Source organism: Podarcis gaigeae (genome assembly GCF_964106915.1).
Source record: "Podarcis gaigeae genome assembly, chromosome: 17".
Lineage (NCBI taxonomy): Eukaryota > Metazoa > Chordata > Lepidosauria > Squamata > Lacertidae > Podarcis > Podarcis gaigeae.
Genome location: NC_139694.1, coordinates 16,736,646 through 16,754,616, shown reverse-complemented (window position 1 = coordinate 16,754,616; position 17,971 = coordinate 16,736,646). Strand labels below are relative to the sequence as shown.

Genomic DNA, 17,971 nt, shown 5'->3' with positions numbered 1-17,971 from the left:
ATTTCGCATAGCTCAATGACAGAGTTTATTCCCTGCATGATATAGATGGTGCAGGATTAATCCCCACCATCCCACCATCTGCAGTTCAAAAGAACTCAGCAGTTAGGAAATATGTGATACCTTGAAGACGCACTCCCGATCAGAATAGACAGCACTGGACTACATGGGCCAACAGTCTGACCTCAATATGAGATACATGCATCTGCTCATCTGGCTTATAATGGTTATGTGAATGAGACCTATGACATATTTTTGAGGTTGCGTCTCCATTCCACTGTGTTTCAAATTCTAATGTGAACACACTTCACCTATAACTTGTCTTCATTTCTTTAAACATTATGGTATCTTTGAGAGTCAAGAATACTAATGGGTTTTCCTTGTCAACTTAGTTTATGACCTGGACCCAATCTGTCATCTGAACTTATGACTTAAAAGAAGTTCCCTCACGCAAGATGGCAGGCCTATTGTTTCAGACTAGTGAGATGTCAGAACAGCAAGTGAAAGTATTAATATTTATATCACTGCTTTTCAGATCATAGCCTTAGTTCCCAGAACACAACGAGCAACGTCTTTACTAATTGGCTTTCAGGCAACTGGGTCTGAAGAGTTTTGTGCTTTAGGGAGAGCAGCGGGCCTGTCTAACCTATTTAATTAGATGCCAACATTGTAATATCTGAATTTCTGAGAACCTCAGATCCTGGCTTCTATGGGAATTGCACTTCATATAGCGTCAGAATGCATTTGACACATTACAGATGCATGAGAAGAAACTTTGAAGATGTGCTTAACAAACAAGTAAATGGGTAACAGGTGCTTAACTGGGTTACATCAGCGACCTACTGTAACCCAGTTTTCTGACGCTGGCAACAGAACAGTGGATCATGGCAGAGAGTACTTATAGGGTTCCATTGTCTACTAGCTTTAGTAGTCAGCATCAGTACTATGTGCAGTCTTTGTTCACTTATCACAGATTCCTCAAATCCAGTAAGGTGAACAGGTTTCTTTAAAAGGCATTTGCTTCGCTATTGCCAACACTTCCTCGCAATATGAAGCTGCCATGGCTTTTGTGGGGACACATCTTATTTCTTGTTGGGTGATAGTGAGGCCAGTTCTACACAATACCTTTTTGATGAGGTATGCACACAAAATTTAACCTGGATACTTTCTGGAATGGCTTAGACAAACCACATCTAGGCTAAGCCCATGCATTTCAGCTTTGCATTCTGTATCCTCAGTTTAAGAATTCTTACAAATAAAAATTAAATTGGTGAATCTTGAGATTCCTTCTCAGGCAAACCTAGGTTGGAGTTTTGAGGAATGCGCTATGAGTTTGGAGAAGCTCAGAGAAATTTCGGAAATGGGTTCTGAACATCCTTAAGAGAGAACTGTACAGGTTTTAATCAAGCTGTGCTATGGTTGCTGTTAGGAATGAATTATTCAGTCAGTTTCTGCTCTGTGTCAGACTTGCATGTTCATAAGGCTGTTTCATCCTTTTTCTGAATTACACTGTAGTAAAAAAGAAGTAGAAATATTGGCGCCAGAATAAAGATATTAAAGTATTAAATACTGTTTTGACCTTTTTTCACAAAGTAAGAATTCATACAGTTTATTTATTACCAAGCACATATTTCTAAACACATTTTGTCATTAAATAAAGACTTTGGTATTTGTCTGATCTGAGAAAAGCATCACAAAATCAAAGATGTGCAATATCTGGAGGGGACAGCAACCTTTTTCAGTCATGGGCCAGTCCACTGTCCTTCAGACCATGTGGTGGGCTGGACTATATTTTGGAAGAAGAAGAAAAATGAATTCCTATGCCTCACAAATAACCCAGAGATGCATTTTAAATAAAAGGACACATTCTACTCATGTAAAAACACGCTGATTCCAGGACCGTCTGCGGGCCGGATTGAGAAGGCGACTGGGCCACATCCGGTCCCCAGGCCTTAGGTTGCCTCCCCCCGATCCAGAGGATAGTTACTTGTTGTGTGTGCTGACTACACAAAGTGTGTGTATATAGCTTTGGGTAGCATCCTATTATTATTATTATTATTATTATTATTATTATTTTAGCTACCTTGTGTCTTTCCAATTTCCTGCAGGGGGTTGGACCAGATGACCCTTTGAGTCCCTTCCAACTCTACCGTTCTATGATTCTATGACTCCAGCAGTAACACAGTTGGCAAAGTGACCATCAGCTATTAATTGAAGGGGAAAAGGCCACATGCACAGTCCCATCTCAAAGACGACCAGTGTTATGTGCGCTCTTCTGATTGCCATGCTTATTATTCATCCTATAAATTAATTGGCTTATGCAAGAGTGAGAATCTCATCATATTTGCATATACTGAAGAGAGAGAGATGCTTAATGAGGAAGTGTACTGTCAGATACAAAAGCCTTAGGTTGCTGAAATAGGGAAGCTGATGGCCAGCTAATATAGTTCAGCACAGTTTCTTGATGTCAGGTTCCCCCTCCCACCTGACATGTTAGAAAAAGAAAGATTCTTAAAGAGTAACTGTTGATTAGAGTTGGTGCATTCAGGTGGATGGTTCTAATTATTGATCTGGGGAGAGGGGTAACGTGTGAAATTCAGCTTCTGAATATGCTAGGGAGAGATGAGAGGGCGAATCAACTGGTAACAAGAAATATACAGAACTGACAGTGGACACACAAGCATCTGATGTGACTCAGGGATGCAGATAGTCATTGCAGTGAGTTGACTCCTAACTTTTGCATATACTGCAAAGAGCCAGTGTGGTGTAGTGGTTAAGAGTGGTAGTCTCGTAATCTGGTGAACCGGGTTCGCTTCCCCACTCCCCCACATGCAGCTGCTGGGTGACCTTGGACTAGTCACACTTCTTTGAAGTCTTTCAGCCCTACTCACCTCACAGAGTTTTTCTTGTGGGGGAGGAAGGGAAAGGAGAATGTTAGCCGCTTTGAGACTCCTTCGGGTAGTGATAAAGCGGGATATCAAATCCAAACTCCTCTTCTTCTTTTGTCAGGAGTGCTTTGGTGTTTTAAGATTTCTTGCTAAATTTTGCTGTCTGGTAAGATTGGCTAAGGCTATGGGAAGGGAAGTGTTGGTTGCAGGTTTAGATGTTGCTGTCAGCACATGAGCAAGACTCAGCAACTGCTTCCTGTGCCCTACTTTCCACCCTTTCGTACCTGAACCCTCTTTGCTTTTCATTTCTGCTGCAGCAGAGTTGGAGTTTTGTCCTCCTTTTAAAATGGTTCTCTTTTTGAGAACCAGACTAAAATCTTACCCTAACTTAATTTTGTGTTGAAACATACAGATTTCAAATCGGAACATCTCACTGTGATTACTTCCCCTCGCCCCCATCTTGCCCCCTTATGGCTTACCGACTGCATTGGAAGACAGTGCAGCAATGACTATGGTTGCCATATTTTGAAGAGCAAAAAAGAGGATGCTATGACGACTCTCGTTTTAAATACCCCTACTACATGTAGGCTGTAGAAGTTGTGATATATTGCTGAGCGGGGCAGGAGAAGTGAAGAGGAAAGCAAGTCTTCAACCACCAGTTATGTCTATATGTATCATCCAGAAAGTATAGCCAGAGTTTTCAAAAGCAGTTTTCAATCAATGTTCCATTCAGAGCAAATAAATGCAATTTGTCCCAAATTTTAACACCTGAAAAAGAGGATGTGTCCAGGGGAAAGAAGACACATGGAAATCTCAGCAATGACAATCTGTAGGGCCAGTTTATCTGGAAAACAATTGTATTTCGAGGAGATAAGTGATCTAACTTGGTCATCTCTTTCTGCCTCTGTTTACTTTCCCTCTATCTCTTGTTCTACTCTTTGATGGCTGAGAGCAGCCTTTAATGCATAATCTGGTGGAAGGAAGAAGTGACAATGCAGGGTAGACATTGTTTGGATGAATGTGCGATACTGGAAGAGGCAGGGGCGGAGGAAGGGGGTGTGGTGGGGGCGAGCTGCCCCGGGTGTCACCAATGAGTAGGGTGACAAAATGACAGGATGGCACTCACCACGGGGCCTGCAGTGCACCCGAGCCACACATCTCTCCCGGGAGTGACATGGTGGCTTGGGTGCCTGCAGGCTCCACACTGCCCCAAACGGTTCGCCCGCCGCCTTCCCCTCAGCTGTAAGGCGGCTGAGTAGGGTGAGGCAGGCAGACTCCTTGGAGGCCCCGCAGAGCATCCTGCCCCAGCTGGCCCCGCCCCTGGGCGCAGGGCATGCGCGCCACCCCAGACACCCAATTGGCTTGCTCCGCCACTGGGAAGAGGGAGCTAGCTAATGAATAATCTGCACATAGGCAGTTGGGCAAGCCATACAGGCTACAGTAGCTATCAATAATCTATAAATCAGATGGTTTTGAGGCACAGCTTAGAAGCTCATGTACGAACTCATGGCTAGAAGCTTGTCCAACTTGAGACTACCTGGGGTTCACTTCGCCACTTCTTGAGGGCTTCCTGTGGCAGATCAAAGTGCTTGTTTGGTAATGTACATAATGCTTGCTGTTTAGAATAAAATATTTATTTATTTTTTTTAAATTGTGACATTTTTATTTTTTATTTTTTTAAAAAAATATTTATTAACAATTTTTGAATACAATTCAAATAAAAAGAAACAATACAACATGTATCTTAACATACTTTCTTGACTTCTTTGGACTTCCTCACATCTCCCGCTCCTGCATTCCTCACAAATGAAAATTTTGCCAGCAATTTATCACCTTGTTTCCAATCTTATTATCTAATTTTCCCATATTGTTTCTCTAATTTTAGGTATCCTTTGTTCAAATCCTAAAAAATTAAATATAATCTAATAATTATCCAAAAATTTATCTTTTCTTTTTTTTATATATATATATATTTTATTGCTTTTTTAAAGATACAGAAATACAGAAAAAAGAATAAAGAGTGGTTATATGAAAGAGAGATATAAATAACAAATTTCCATATTCTTTTTCCATCTAACCTATAGGACTTCCTCACATCCTCCGAACCCTGCGTTCTCTGTCTTATAAGGCATCAGCAATTTGTTAACTTATTTCAAAACTTATTGTAACTTCCATTTTATCATGTTCTCTATTTTCAATTTTACTGTCACTCAATTCTTATATGTTTTATATTAAACACAATAAAGTTATTTCATTATTTTACCTCTGAATTCTTGTGTCTTAATTTTCATTCCAATAACTTACATTTGCTGAAGCTAGAATTTCCTGAAAGGTGCATTTTTTTTTTTTTAACATTCGTACAACTTATAGTGTTTTTTCAAATAGTCCTTAAACTTTTCCCAATCCTCCTCAGTTGTTTCTTCTCCCGCGTCTCGGATTCTGCCAGTCATTTCAGCCAGTTCCATATAGTCCATCAACTGCGATTGCCATTCCTCCAGCGTGGGTAAATCTTGTATCTTCCAGTATTTTGCAATCAGGATCCTTGCTGCTGTGGTAGCATACATAAAAAAGGTTCTGTCCTTCTTAAGCACTCTCTGGTCCACCATGCCCAGAAGGAAGGCCTCTGGTTTTTTAGGTAAGGTAAATCTCAATACCTTTTTTAGTTCATTATGGATCATTTCCCAGAAGGCCTTCACTTTTGGGCAGGTCCACCAGAGATGGAAGAATGTCCCTTCCGCCTCTCCACATTTCCAGCATTTGTTGTCAGACAGATGATATATCTTGGCTAGCTTGACTGGGGTCATGTACCACCGGTATACCATTTTCATAATATTTTCCTTCAGGGCAGTACATGCCGTGAATTTCAAACCAGTGTTCCATAACCTTTCCCAGTCTGCAAACATAATGTTATGCCCCACATCCTGAGCCCATTTTATCATAGCGGATTTGACTGTCTCATCCTGTGTATTCCACTTAAGCAGCAAGTTATACATTCTCGAAAGTAGTTTACTTTTTGGCTCTAACAATTCAGTCTCCAGTTTCGATTTTTCCACCTGAAATCCAACTTTTTTATCTATTTTAAATACCTCTTGAATTTGCGCATAGTGCAACCAATCTCGTATCTTAGTTTTCAATTTCTCCAAACTTAGCAACCTCCAATTGTCTCCAGTTTTTTCAATTATTTCCCAGTATTTAGGCCAATGGGCCTCCATGTTGGGTCTCTTACGAGCCTTGGCCTCCACCGGTGAGAGCCACCTCGGAGTTTTACTCTCCAATAAGTCTTTGTATTTTATCCAGACCCTCCAAATTGCTCTTCTGACAATATGGTTTTTAAACAATTTGTGCACTTTAACCTTGTCATACCACAAATATGCATGCCACCCAAACGCATTGTCAAACCCTTCCAGATCTAGGACATCAGTGTTCTCCAATAAAATCCAATCTTTCAACCAGCAGAAGGCTGCAGATTCATAATATAGCCTCAAGTCTGGCAGGGCAAATCCCCCTCTTTCTTTCGCATCAGTTAATATTTTAAACTTTATTCGGGGCTTTTTGCCCTGCCAAACAAACTTAGAAATATCCTTCTGCCACTTTCCAAAACATTCCACCTTGTCCACGATCTGTAGGGCCTGAAACAAAAATAACATTTTCGGCAATACATTCATCTTTACAGCAGCTATTCGGCCTAACAAGGAAAGTTTCAGTCTTGACCATATATCCAAGTCTCTTTTGATTTCTGACCAGCATTTCTCATAATTATCTTTAAACAAATTCAAATTTTTGGAGGTCAAGTACACCCCTAGGTATTTTACTTTTTTAACCACATTCAGCTCCGTTTCTTTAGAGAACTCATCTGTTTCTGTAACTGTCAAATTTTTTGCTAAAACCTTGGTTTTTTGCTTATTTAACTTAAACCCCGCCACCCGACCAAAATCAGAAATTAATTCTAACACTCTTTTAGTGCTGGAGACTGGTTCCTGAAGTGTTAATACCAAGTCATCTGCAAATGCTTTCAATTTATATTGTTTCACTCCGACCTCAATTCCCTGGACCAATCGGTCCTTTCTAATCATATTTAGCAACACCTCCAGGACTGAAATAAACAATAGGGGGGATAGGGGGCACCCCTGGCGTGTCCCTTTTTCAATTTTAAACTCCTCTGTCACCACATTGTTTACTATCAATTTAGCTTTTTGTTCTGTGTAGATTGCTTCTATACCATTTTCGAACCCCCGCCCCACTCCCATCCCTTCCAAATTTTTCTTCATAAACATCCAAGAAATATTATCAAAGGCCTTCTCTGCATCAACAAAAATCAAAACCGCTCTGGTATTCAGATTTGTTTGTAGAAGTTCCAAAATGTCAATAATGTTTCTTGTGTTGTCAAACAAATGCCTACCAGGGAGAAAGCCAGCCTGGTCTTTGTGAATCACTTCATTTAGTACTTTTTTAAGTCTATTTGCCAAAATATCTGCAAAAAGTTTGTAATCCACATTTAGGAGTGAGATGGGGCGGTAGTTCTTAAGTTGGGTCTTTTCAGTCTCTGATTTAGGTACCAATGTGATGAAAGCTTCTTTCCACGTTTCCGGTGCCCTCCCTCCCTCCATTATCTGGTTGCAAACCTCCATCAAAGGTTGTATCAAATAGTCCTTTAAAACTTTATAATATTTGGAGGTTAAGCCGTCCGGGCCTGGGGACTTGCCAAGTTGAAGATTTTGAATGGCACTTTCAATTTCTTGCTGTGTAATATTACAGTTCAGGTTTGTTCTCATTTCCAGGGGTATTTTTTGTAATCCATTAGTTTTTAAAAATTGATCCACCTCTGAGGCTTTTTGCGGCCCTTGTGTATAAAGTTCTTTGAAGTACCTCTGGAAGCACTTTCTGATTTCCTCGGGTTTCTGAACCATTCTCCCTTCAATCTCTAGATTTGTAACCGTATTAAGCTTTTGTCTCTTTTTCAACTGCCAAGCTAGCAGTTTCCCACACTTATTCGCCGATTCGAAGGATCTTTGTTTCATTTGTTTAATTTTCCATTCCACCTCTTGGTTTATCAGTTTTGAATATTGCGCCTGGAAGAATTTCACTTCTCTTAACACATCCTTCGACTTAGGCCTAGATCTTAATTTTTTCTCACCTTCTCTTATTCTCTCCAATATCTTCTCCTTCTTTTCATTCCAGAGCCTTTTCTTAATCGTGTTTTGTTGTATTAGAAACCCTCTCATCACTGCCTTACTTGCGTCCCAGATTGTTCTTTTTTCCACAGTAGTATTCAAATTTATCTCAAAATAGTCCTTTAGAGTTTTTTGGGCCTTCTTAACAATCTCCTGATCTCTTAGAATAGTGTCATTCATTTTCCATCTAAAGGATCCGGTTGTATTTAGTCTCAATTCCACTTTCAAGGCATTATGGTCGGAGCAGGTTTTTGGGCAGATTTCCACTTTTCTAGTCTTAGGTGCCAGTCCTCTAGTTGTCCAGATTTGGTCGATTCGTGTCCATGGCAGATGAGCTTCAGAAAAGAAAGTCCCTTCTTTCCCTAGGGGGTTCTTAACCCTCCAAATGTCTACTAAGTCCATATTGTCTGTCATTTCAAAAAAAGTTTTGGGTAGTCTGCCGTCTTTCGATATGTTGGCACTTTGTGACTTATCCATATTTACAGACACAACCCCATTCATATCACCCAGCATAATGATGTTACTATAGTCCAAATAATCCAGCATAGTCTCATGCAGCTTCCTGAAGAATTCCGACTTTCCCTCATTTGGAGCATAAATTCCTAATATCAAAATTTTTTCTCCTTGCGTCTGTATTTCAATCGCCAAAATTCGGCCATCTTCATCTTTAAATAAAAATTTCGGTGACAGGCTCTCCTTTGCGTAAATCACCACTCCTCTCTTCTTAACTTTGTCTGAAGAAATAAATTCTTGGCCTAGTCTTTTGTTAATTAACACTTTTCTATGGAGCCTTGTCACATGTGTTTCCTGTAGGCAGATAACGTCCAATTGTTCCTTTTTCAAAATGTGAAAGACTTTCCTTCTTTTTTCCGGGGAGTTTCCGCCATTTATGTTCCAACTAAGAAGCTGTAGAGACATCCTGAATCAATTGACGGGTTCTACAATGGGGTATCTAAGCTTCCTCCCGATCCCGGGGGAGGTAATGCTGGTCCTGGTCCTGGTGGTATAACTCTTGGAGATGGTCCCGGTGGTGGTGGAGGCCAAGAAGCTGCAGCTCCTTTTTGCAGGTCCTCCTCGTGGTCGTGTAGGAACTTCTGCTGGTCTTCAGGTGATTTAATCTTTATTTTCCTTCCTTTGTAAGTAAATGAAAGTCCTTGTGGAAACTCCCACCTGTAAGGAATTCCGTTGTGTCTCAACAATTTGGTCAAATCTATATAGGTAGTCCTAAGTTCCAAGAGATATTTGGGTATATCTCTGTAAATTTCGGCCCTTTTACCTTCTACCTCCAAAGATTTCTTAAAATGTAGGCCTAGTATCTTATCCCTTTCTTCTCTTGATCTCAGAGCAACCAAACAGTCTCTGGGCTTGTCTTTCTTTACTGATTTTCCCAGTCTAAAGGCTGTCACAATTTTAAAGTCCTTTTCTTCCTCAATTCCCCAGAATTTGGAGAACAAAAGTGACAAAAATCCCTCTAGATTATTTTGTTCCAATTCCGGGATAGCCCTTATCCTGAGATTACTATCTTTACTTTTCAATTCAACCAATGCCAGGTAGGCTTGTTGTTCCCCTACCTGCCTTCTCAAAGGTCTTACCTCTCCTTTAATTTCCTCCACCTTTAAGTTCGCCTGTTCTGCTTTTTGATTGGCTTCCACAGCTAATTTAAAGTTTTCTGCCGTAGCTCCTTGCAATTTCTCAATTGCCTGAGTGTGCTGCGAAACCTGTTCAGTTAATTTGCCAATAGAGGATGTAGCTTGGTCAATCTTTGATGTTTGATTGTCCACTTTTTGGTTTAAGACTGCCAATTGTTCCAAAATTTGTTTTAAAACTGTTTCAGATCCTCCAGTTGCCATGTCTTCTGCAGCAGGCTGCACTAGTTCCACCTCCTGTGCTGTCAGCACAGTTGGGACAGATGATCTGCGGTGATGAGTTAGAGTTGTTTGCAAAAGTTGCCCAGATTTTTTCTCTTTTTCTTTATCTTTAGCTTTAGCTGCTCTTGTTCTCCCTGTGCCGCTCATTCCACACCTGCCTCTGTTCAAGGTCAAATGGTTTTTTGTCCCATGGGAAAAACAAGTCCCAAATATAAATAAAAAGAACCACAAAAAGTTTCAATAAAGCTCAGTTCCCATGCAACTATATTTCCACAGTCCTATAGGGGGAGTATTTCAAAGTTTCAAAAAAGAAAGGAACTATTTTCCGCCATTGAAGTTCCTCAATTCCCCATATTGAGTTTTGTAATTCCCAAGCACAAAAGGAAGGTTTCCAAAACTTCTAATCTCTTAAAATCCAGCCATAAAGTATCGATACCGGTCCATGCAACAATGTTTAATGTTAGTATCTCAGCCTATGCAACAATTTCGATCTCTGCAACAATGTCGTCAGTTTGACAGCAGTTTGACAGTTCTTTTTCTATGCACTGGCAGCCCGGTGACGGGGTTACCTCTTTCAGCCCCGTTTAGCCCAGAAATTGGAGGATAGTTCTAAAGAATAAAAGTCTATACAACCCACAGTTCTTTCCTTTTTATCTTCAAAATACAGAGTCTCTCAATGCACCCTTTCTTCCACTTTTAAAATCCCTTTTTAAATACTTCAGCTCGTTTCCGAGCCCTTGCTTTGATCTAATTAGCAGAGTCGGGAGGCGGACTTCCTGTTACTCGCCTCCCGCTTTCGGCCGAATTTCTTCAGTTTAGTTAGAAAATTTAGGACCCTTACTCACGGGTATGTTGCTCCAATTCCGATAATTTCAAGAAGAAAGGTCAGCGCTCATCAGCAGCAGCAGCGCGGCTTTGCTTCCACGAAAAGAGCGATGAACTCACAGCGCCGCTCCCCCTTTCACGTTCCGGAGCCTCTTACGAGGCTCCTTCCCCGCTTCTGGGGGGGCTCCAGGCGCCCGCCGAGTCCCACGGCCGCAGGCTCACTCTGCCTGCGGTTTTTCTTGATGGGTCTCCGCTTTGCCGTAGCGGACGACCCTTTTTCGCGGAACCCCTCTTCACAACGCAAAGAGGACCGCCATTGCTGTTTCGCGCCGCCTCCGGAAGGAAGGAAGAAGTGACAATGCAGGGTAGACATTGTTTGGATGAATGTGCGATACTGGAAGAGGCAGGGGCGGAGGAAGGGGGTGTGGTGGGGGCGAGCTGCCCCGGGTGTCACCAATGAGTAGGGTGACAAAATGACAGGATGGCACTCACCACGGGGCCTGCAGTGCACCCGAGCCACACATCTCTCCCGGGAGTGACATGGTGGCTTGGGTGCCTGCAGGCTCCACACTGCCCCAAACGGTTCGCCCGCCGCCTTCCCCTCAGCTGTAAGGCGGCTGAGTAGGGTGAGGCAGGCAGACTCCTTGGAGGCCCCGCAGAGCATCCTGCCCCAGCTGGCCCCGCCCCTGGGCGCAGGGCATGCGCGCCACCCCAGACACCCAATTGGCTTGCTCCGCCACTGGGAAGAGGGAGCTAGCTAATGAATAATCTGCACATAGGCAGTTGGGCAAGCCATACAGGCTACAGTAGCTATCAATAATCTATAAATCAGATGGTTTTGAGGCACAGCTTAGAAGCTCATGTACGAACTCATGGCTAGAAGCTTGTCCAACTTGAGACTACCTGGGGTTCACTTCGCCACTTCTTGAGGGCTTCCTGTGGCAGATCAAAGTGCTTGTTTGGTAATGTACATAATGCTTGCTGTTTAGAATAAAATATTTATTTATTTTTTTTAAATTGTGACATTTTTATTTTTTATTTTTTTAAAAAAATATTTATTAACAATTTTTGAATACAATTCAAATAAAAAGAAACAATACAACATGTATCTTAACATACTTTCTTGACTTCTTTGGACTTCCTCACATCTCCCGCTCCTGCATTCCTCACAAATGAAAATTTTGCCAGCAATTTATCACCTTGTTTCCAATCTTATTATCTAATTTTCCCATATTGTTTCTCTAATTTTAGGTATCCTTTGTTCAAATCCTAAAAAATTAAATATAATCTAATAATTATCCAAAAATTTATCTTTTCTTAAATCTCACTTATCTTTATAACGCCATCTAGCTTAGTGGTGCCAAATTATTTATGATCTAGCATCTTTCTTAACATTCATACAATTTACAATATTTTTGTAAATAAATCTTGAACTTCTTCCAATCTTCTTCAACCGTCTCTTCTCCCAGGTCTCGGATTCTGCCGGTCATCTCGGCCAGTTCCATATAGTCTATCAGTTGCATCTGCCATTCTTCCAGTGTGGGTAAATCTTGGGATTTCCAGTGCTTGGCAACGAGTATCCTTGCTGCTGTTGTTGCATAGAATAAAATATTTAATCTTCTTACTCACTTGTGTTTGTATTGCTTCTGAATTTTGTAAAAAGAACCACCTTGCATTTGGCAAGACACATTCTGTCACTTTTAGCAACTGAGTAGGACAAAAGTCATCAACACTGACAATGTTGTCATGACCTCTTCCTCATACTGGTTAGTAGCAACCAGCCTCCTCAAATGTGGTTCAAATGAACAGTGTGTTGTTTTAACTCAGCTGATCATGAACCTGGGAGGTATACCAGAAGCTGGGTTATTATTTGTATGGTTTGATTAACACAGAAGTTATAAAGAAAATGGTGCTCTCTCCATGAATTCTTAAGATTTCTTCTTTGTTTTCTAACAGGAGATCCTTCTGGAAACACTACAAAATACAGAACTTTGTTCTCATGTGTCTCTCGATATACTTCCAAGCTTGAATGAAGAACACGAAAATACTTTGCTTTACGGTAAGCTCACAAAGACTTCAGACTATGTCTTGCTCAAAAACTTTGGATCAATGTTAAAAGCATAGCAAATGTGTAAAAAGGCATTAGTAACTGCTCTGGCATCAGTCTTCCTCGTGATGTAGCAGCCAAGTGCATAGCAACCTGAAATCCTTTCAACAATTTTACCTGAAGTCATTTACTTCGGCAAACAATAATTTGCATGCTTGTGAAATGATGTAAACAAAAGAGAACAAAGCTGTCTTGGATGCAATCCATAGACATTCTTGCAGTTCTTTTAGGTTTGTTCGTTAGACTATCTTTTTGAGCACATGGTGACTTTTGTTTTCAGAACTTTTAGTTGCATGTTCAGACCTCCCTAAATAAACACACATTTGACTCAAATTTTAGTTTTGGATTTTGGCAGAATTTAGGCCACAACTTTATTGATTATAGAAAGTTAGTGGTTGCATAGGCTCTGGTTCGACTAGCTCCCTGCACCCTTGCAGGTAGAGCTGACCCAGAGCTCTATCATAGGTCAGCCAAGGGTGAACACCTGAGGTAGACAGAAAGCCCAGGAACGGACTATGCCCACTCCCCAGATGCTCCCCTGGACTCAGGCACGGGCACAACCCCCTCTCGGGGGTTGACCAAACCAAGTTGAGTCCCTGGATTCCTTTAATGGAATACCCTTCACATAGGGATGGCGAGACCGTTCTCCCATCCCTGTCACCTGAACCAGTGCCTATCCGCAACCTTACAAGTTGTGACGATTTGCTACGCAGGAGGTGAAACCCAAATGGCAACAGCCAATCAGCCAAGTGGGGAAAATTCCTGCCGTGCCCTGTCCCAATGACAGATGACACACGACGGCATAACAAGGTCAATTGCAAAATACCCTAAATATAGGGAGAGGTGGGCAGGTGTTCTGATGCATGAGCTGAAAGAGGAAGCTCTGGGTCACGTGCATATATATAGGTCCCTCGATCTGTTTAGACTGTACCCCATTGGCCAGATTAAACCCAGCAATGAGGGACCTACCAATCGGGTGTTGTGGCTGTCCAATATATCCACCCACAACACAGGAGGTCAGTCTCCAGGTCTCACCGCAACACTTGCCCTCTTTGAGGTAGGACACGCTTTGCTTCATGTAAACATGCATGATAAACATCTGGTCTTACAAGGAATTTAGGGATGAGAATAAAACCCCATTATTTTAAAAACTGTTTTCACCCAAGGCTTTCATTTTTCAGTGGCAGCTTAAGGGTAAATTCTGAAGCTGAACTTTATTTATTTATTTAAAAATAAGTGGATCCTTTTATTAACTATTCCTTGTTAACTCCATAAATGATTAAATTCTTTCTGGAAAGGATGACAAATGAACCAAGCTATCCAAATCATGCTCATATTAATTAAGGACCTTTTTCTTTTTTAATTAAATGAGGTAGCTACAAATCCAGCAATTATTTTTGAATATCTCAACAGCAGAAAAGATTTTTGTGTGTGTGTTCCACTCTCAACAAGGTGTTATATATATATATATATATATATATATATATATATATATATATATATATATATATTTGCTTTCGTAGATTTTCACGGGTACAGGAATGCAGGTTTTGGTGTCCTCGGGTGTCTTCCCGTGTAAAAGTTGGGGTGTCTAGGCGACGTTTCGACGGGAAGACACCCGAGGACACCAAAACCTGCATGAAGATGACGAGTGAGACCTCGTCGAAACGTCGCCTAGACACCCCAACTTTTACACGGGAAGACACCCGAGGACACCAAAACCTGCATATATATATATATATATATATGGGTGTTTGAACAGTGGCACTTGCCTTTCACCTGTCCCCAAATTCATTCATTCCCCCCCCCCCAAAAAAAATATGATGGATACCATTCCAGTATGGAAAAGGTTGTTGTCCTGTAGAGGATTCATTCATTGTCAGTTCACTGATATTCCCTTTGCATCACACTGTGCTTCCTGGCGATTGGTCACTGCTAAGGTGGCATTTAAAGTATTTTGACTTCAGATGTAAGCAATAATCTTATGCAGTGCTCCCCCCCCCCATAGTGTTGGGGGGGACTGGCTTGGCAACACTATTTCTCTTGCTTTTTGCAACTGCATGGTATTCAGTGTAGCACTAAGATGAACATTTCAAAAGCATAAGGATCTTTCCCCTACCCTTTGCCTTGCACAGCCTTAAAATCTGTTGTGGTCCCCCCCCCCCCAAATCCTCAAGAGCAGATTTGGGGATGGTGCAGGGATGATGGGTAGGGAAAGAGAGAGGAGGAAATCTGCTTGTGCTAGTGTTAATTCTTGTCCTAGCATAAGAAGTTCATTTAATGCTGCCCACCCCCCCTCAGGTGTTCTAGAAGATTATTTGGTTTCTGAGAAGTTAATCCTGTTGTGTTGCCCATCACGGCAGGTCAGTTGTTGCCGTTCCAAGGAGAGCTCGTAGTGACTGACTTGTTCCAACCATGTTTGGGAGTGATCTGAAGTCTTTCTGGCCTCTCTCTCTAATTCATCTCTTCTGGGCTGTATTCCCTTTTTGACACAGGCGCTTCTCCTGTGTCCTTCCTACCCGGTGTGTTCCCTGTGCTGCTGAACTTGGCAAGTGTGCTGGTCCCGAGGGTTAACTGTGCGGTGAGGTCCGAGTCCAGTCCGAGGTCGAGGGGGCGGTATGGAGCCTGTCCATCGAAGCTGAAGCGGGGTGCAAGGCAGGAGTTGGGTGAGGTCAGGAACTCTGGCAGGAGAGCAGGACAGGGTGCAGGCAGGAACAGGCTACCATCAATGTTGCTCCCGCAACCTGGGACTGGGGCTGGCTAGCTTTTATCTGCCCCAGGGCATAGGGCGGCCCCAGTACACAGGGGACCTGCCTCTCCTGGCCTGGAGGCAAGCACTCTTCCTGTGGGAACTTAGTTCCCTCCGCCTCTCTGCCCTGAGCCTCTGCAGCTCAGGAGAGGCTGGAGGGTTACCAGACCCAGAGGCAACCTCAGCTTCCCCTGACAGGGCTGAGAGTGGATCACCTGCAGGCAATGGGTCCTCTATCACCTCAGGAGCCAGAGCAGACTCAGCTGGTGCCTGCACCTGAGGATCCAGCACAGGTGAGGACCCTTCAGGCTCAAGAACCAGCCCCGGCTCAGCTGGTTCTGGAGGCGGGGACTCCTGTGCAGGCTGGGACTCCTCAGGTTCAGCCTCTGAGTCCGAATCCCAGGCCATCACAGCAAGGTACAATGGGAGACACTTAGTTCCTCAGGACCAGGAGAAGTCACCCGTGATGGTCCTAACTCTGGAGCTTTAGCACCAAGTTCAATAGGGTACCTGATTTGGGGGCATTGGTTCTCTGATCAGGTTGCAGAACCTGGAACCTGGTCTGGGTTCCTTTGTTGATGACACCATAGTCTCCAATTCAGTGTCCAGATCACTGCTGTATCCTGAAACCATAGCACGGTTGCTGACAATTGCCCATTGGATTTAACCAAAGGACTGTTTGAGCTACGTGGAGCAGTAAGGTTTTAGGAAAAAGCACATTGGATCAGAGAATGATTAAGAACTGCCAAACAACTTTGCGTCCCTGTAACAGAGTCGAAGGGGAGTTGTGTGTATATACACTGGTATTTCTTACTTTATCTTGGGCTGATTGTAAGACGACGTCTCTCCTTCTCCTGGAATAGCAGTGGTACACTTGTGATTGTGAGATACTTGGCATAATTAAAGCTACTACTGTGAGTGCTAAATGCAAATCCACCCTCCTCCAATTGTTCCAAGAGTATATCAGGACTATCAGGTTGACTCCACTTCTGCCCATGGATCTCTTGTAATTTTAAATGCTGCTAATGAATAGCTCAAGTTCTTTCTGCAGTGCTTTGCCACTTCATGTCTCCAAATGAACTTCAGCTCCTCGTCTCCCTCTGCACACCCACCCATTGAAAGACTCCTTATACATACACACACACACAGCCTCCCAGACACATACTAGACAACTTTTCCCTACTTCCAAGGGCATTTTAGGCAGAAAGTGCATAATAAAATTAATTGCGGAAATCTCGAGGGTACCTGTCAAAAGACCTGAAGAGTTCGGCCTATGTAATTGGCATTGTGTATTCAAAGTAAGCCCTTGCAAGCAGCAGGAGCCTTGGCCGTACCACAGCTGCCAGTTAAATAGGGGCAATCTGCTGCTAATGGAATGCCTGTCAACAGTTCTGCACAATTATCTGAGCAATTGGTCACACCGGCAGCGCTCCACTTCCCCCTTCTAGTCTTGCACGTGCATCATTGGGTGCGAATTATGCTGCTGGCGCATCTTGGCCAAGTGCCTTTATGGGGCCAGGATTTCATACAAGCTCCATTGGGAACTGCAATGATAGATGGTAAAGAATATGGCATGCGTTTATATGCCTCGCACCTTCTCTGTTGAAGCTTGGAAGGCTTCTCTCTCCCCCACCCCTTGCCATTTGCTTACATGGCAAATTCCCCTCCTCCCACTCTTACTTCAAAGCTGTTTGTTTTTGTTTTTTTTTTGTCTTTGTATCAGAAAGGCACCTGGCCAATTTGGTTTCCGAAAAATAAATATTGCTGCAAAAATTTCTGAGATCATGGTCTTTCCAGCAAGTGGTCCTTGTCCAGCTTTGTTAATTGTCTTAATTTAAATGTTGTGAGGATCCTATGCCCTTTTAAAAAAAAGTGGGTTTTTTGGGGGGGGTTATTGGGTTGTTGTTTTTATTTTGATTATGTATTTTGTCGTTTTCTATTTTGGTTTTATTCTCCAGGTATCGGGTTGTATATAAATTCAAATAACTATTATTATTATTATTATTATTATTATTATTATTATTAGAATTATTATTATTATTATTAGAATTATTATTATTATTACACGTGGGGGCTGGGGGAGAGAAAAAGAACCATATTCCTGTTTAAAGAGTACGAAGATATTTGCTGAGATATCTGCTCCAAACAAAGTCTGGGCATCTGCATATCTCCTCCATTGCAGGACACGCTGACGGCATTACAAGTTTGGAAGTGAATTATTCCTGTGCCCCGATTTGTGATTATTCTGCAAAACTGGACTAATTATGCATATGGCAACTATACATATAAAAAGAAATTCACCATTTCCCTGATTGACTGTAGATCAATTTACCGGCCAATTTTACACCCAGGGAAGTGGGGGGGGG

At 42.3% G+C, this 17,971-nt stretch overlaps 1 protein-coding gene across 2 annotated transcripts in view; it reads left to right on the top strand.

Annotated features, from left to right (window-relative positions):
• The window catches only part of LINGO2 (leucine rich repeat and Ig domain containing 2), a 536,253-nt gene that overhangs the window by 98,526 nt on the left and 419,756 nt on the right, over positions 1-17,971 (top strand). The window contains exon 2 of one of the 2 annotated variants that reach the window (XM_083719064.1): positions 12,706-12,808. The gene's annotated coding sequence lies outside the window, so the exon portion shown is untranslated. Of the gene's footprint in view, positions 1-12,705; positions 12,809-17,971 lie in introns of those variants that run through there. The other variant, XM_083719062.1, reaches the window with a different exon arrangement.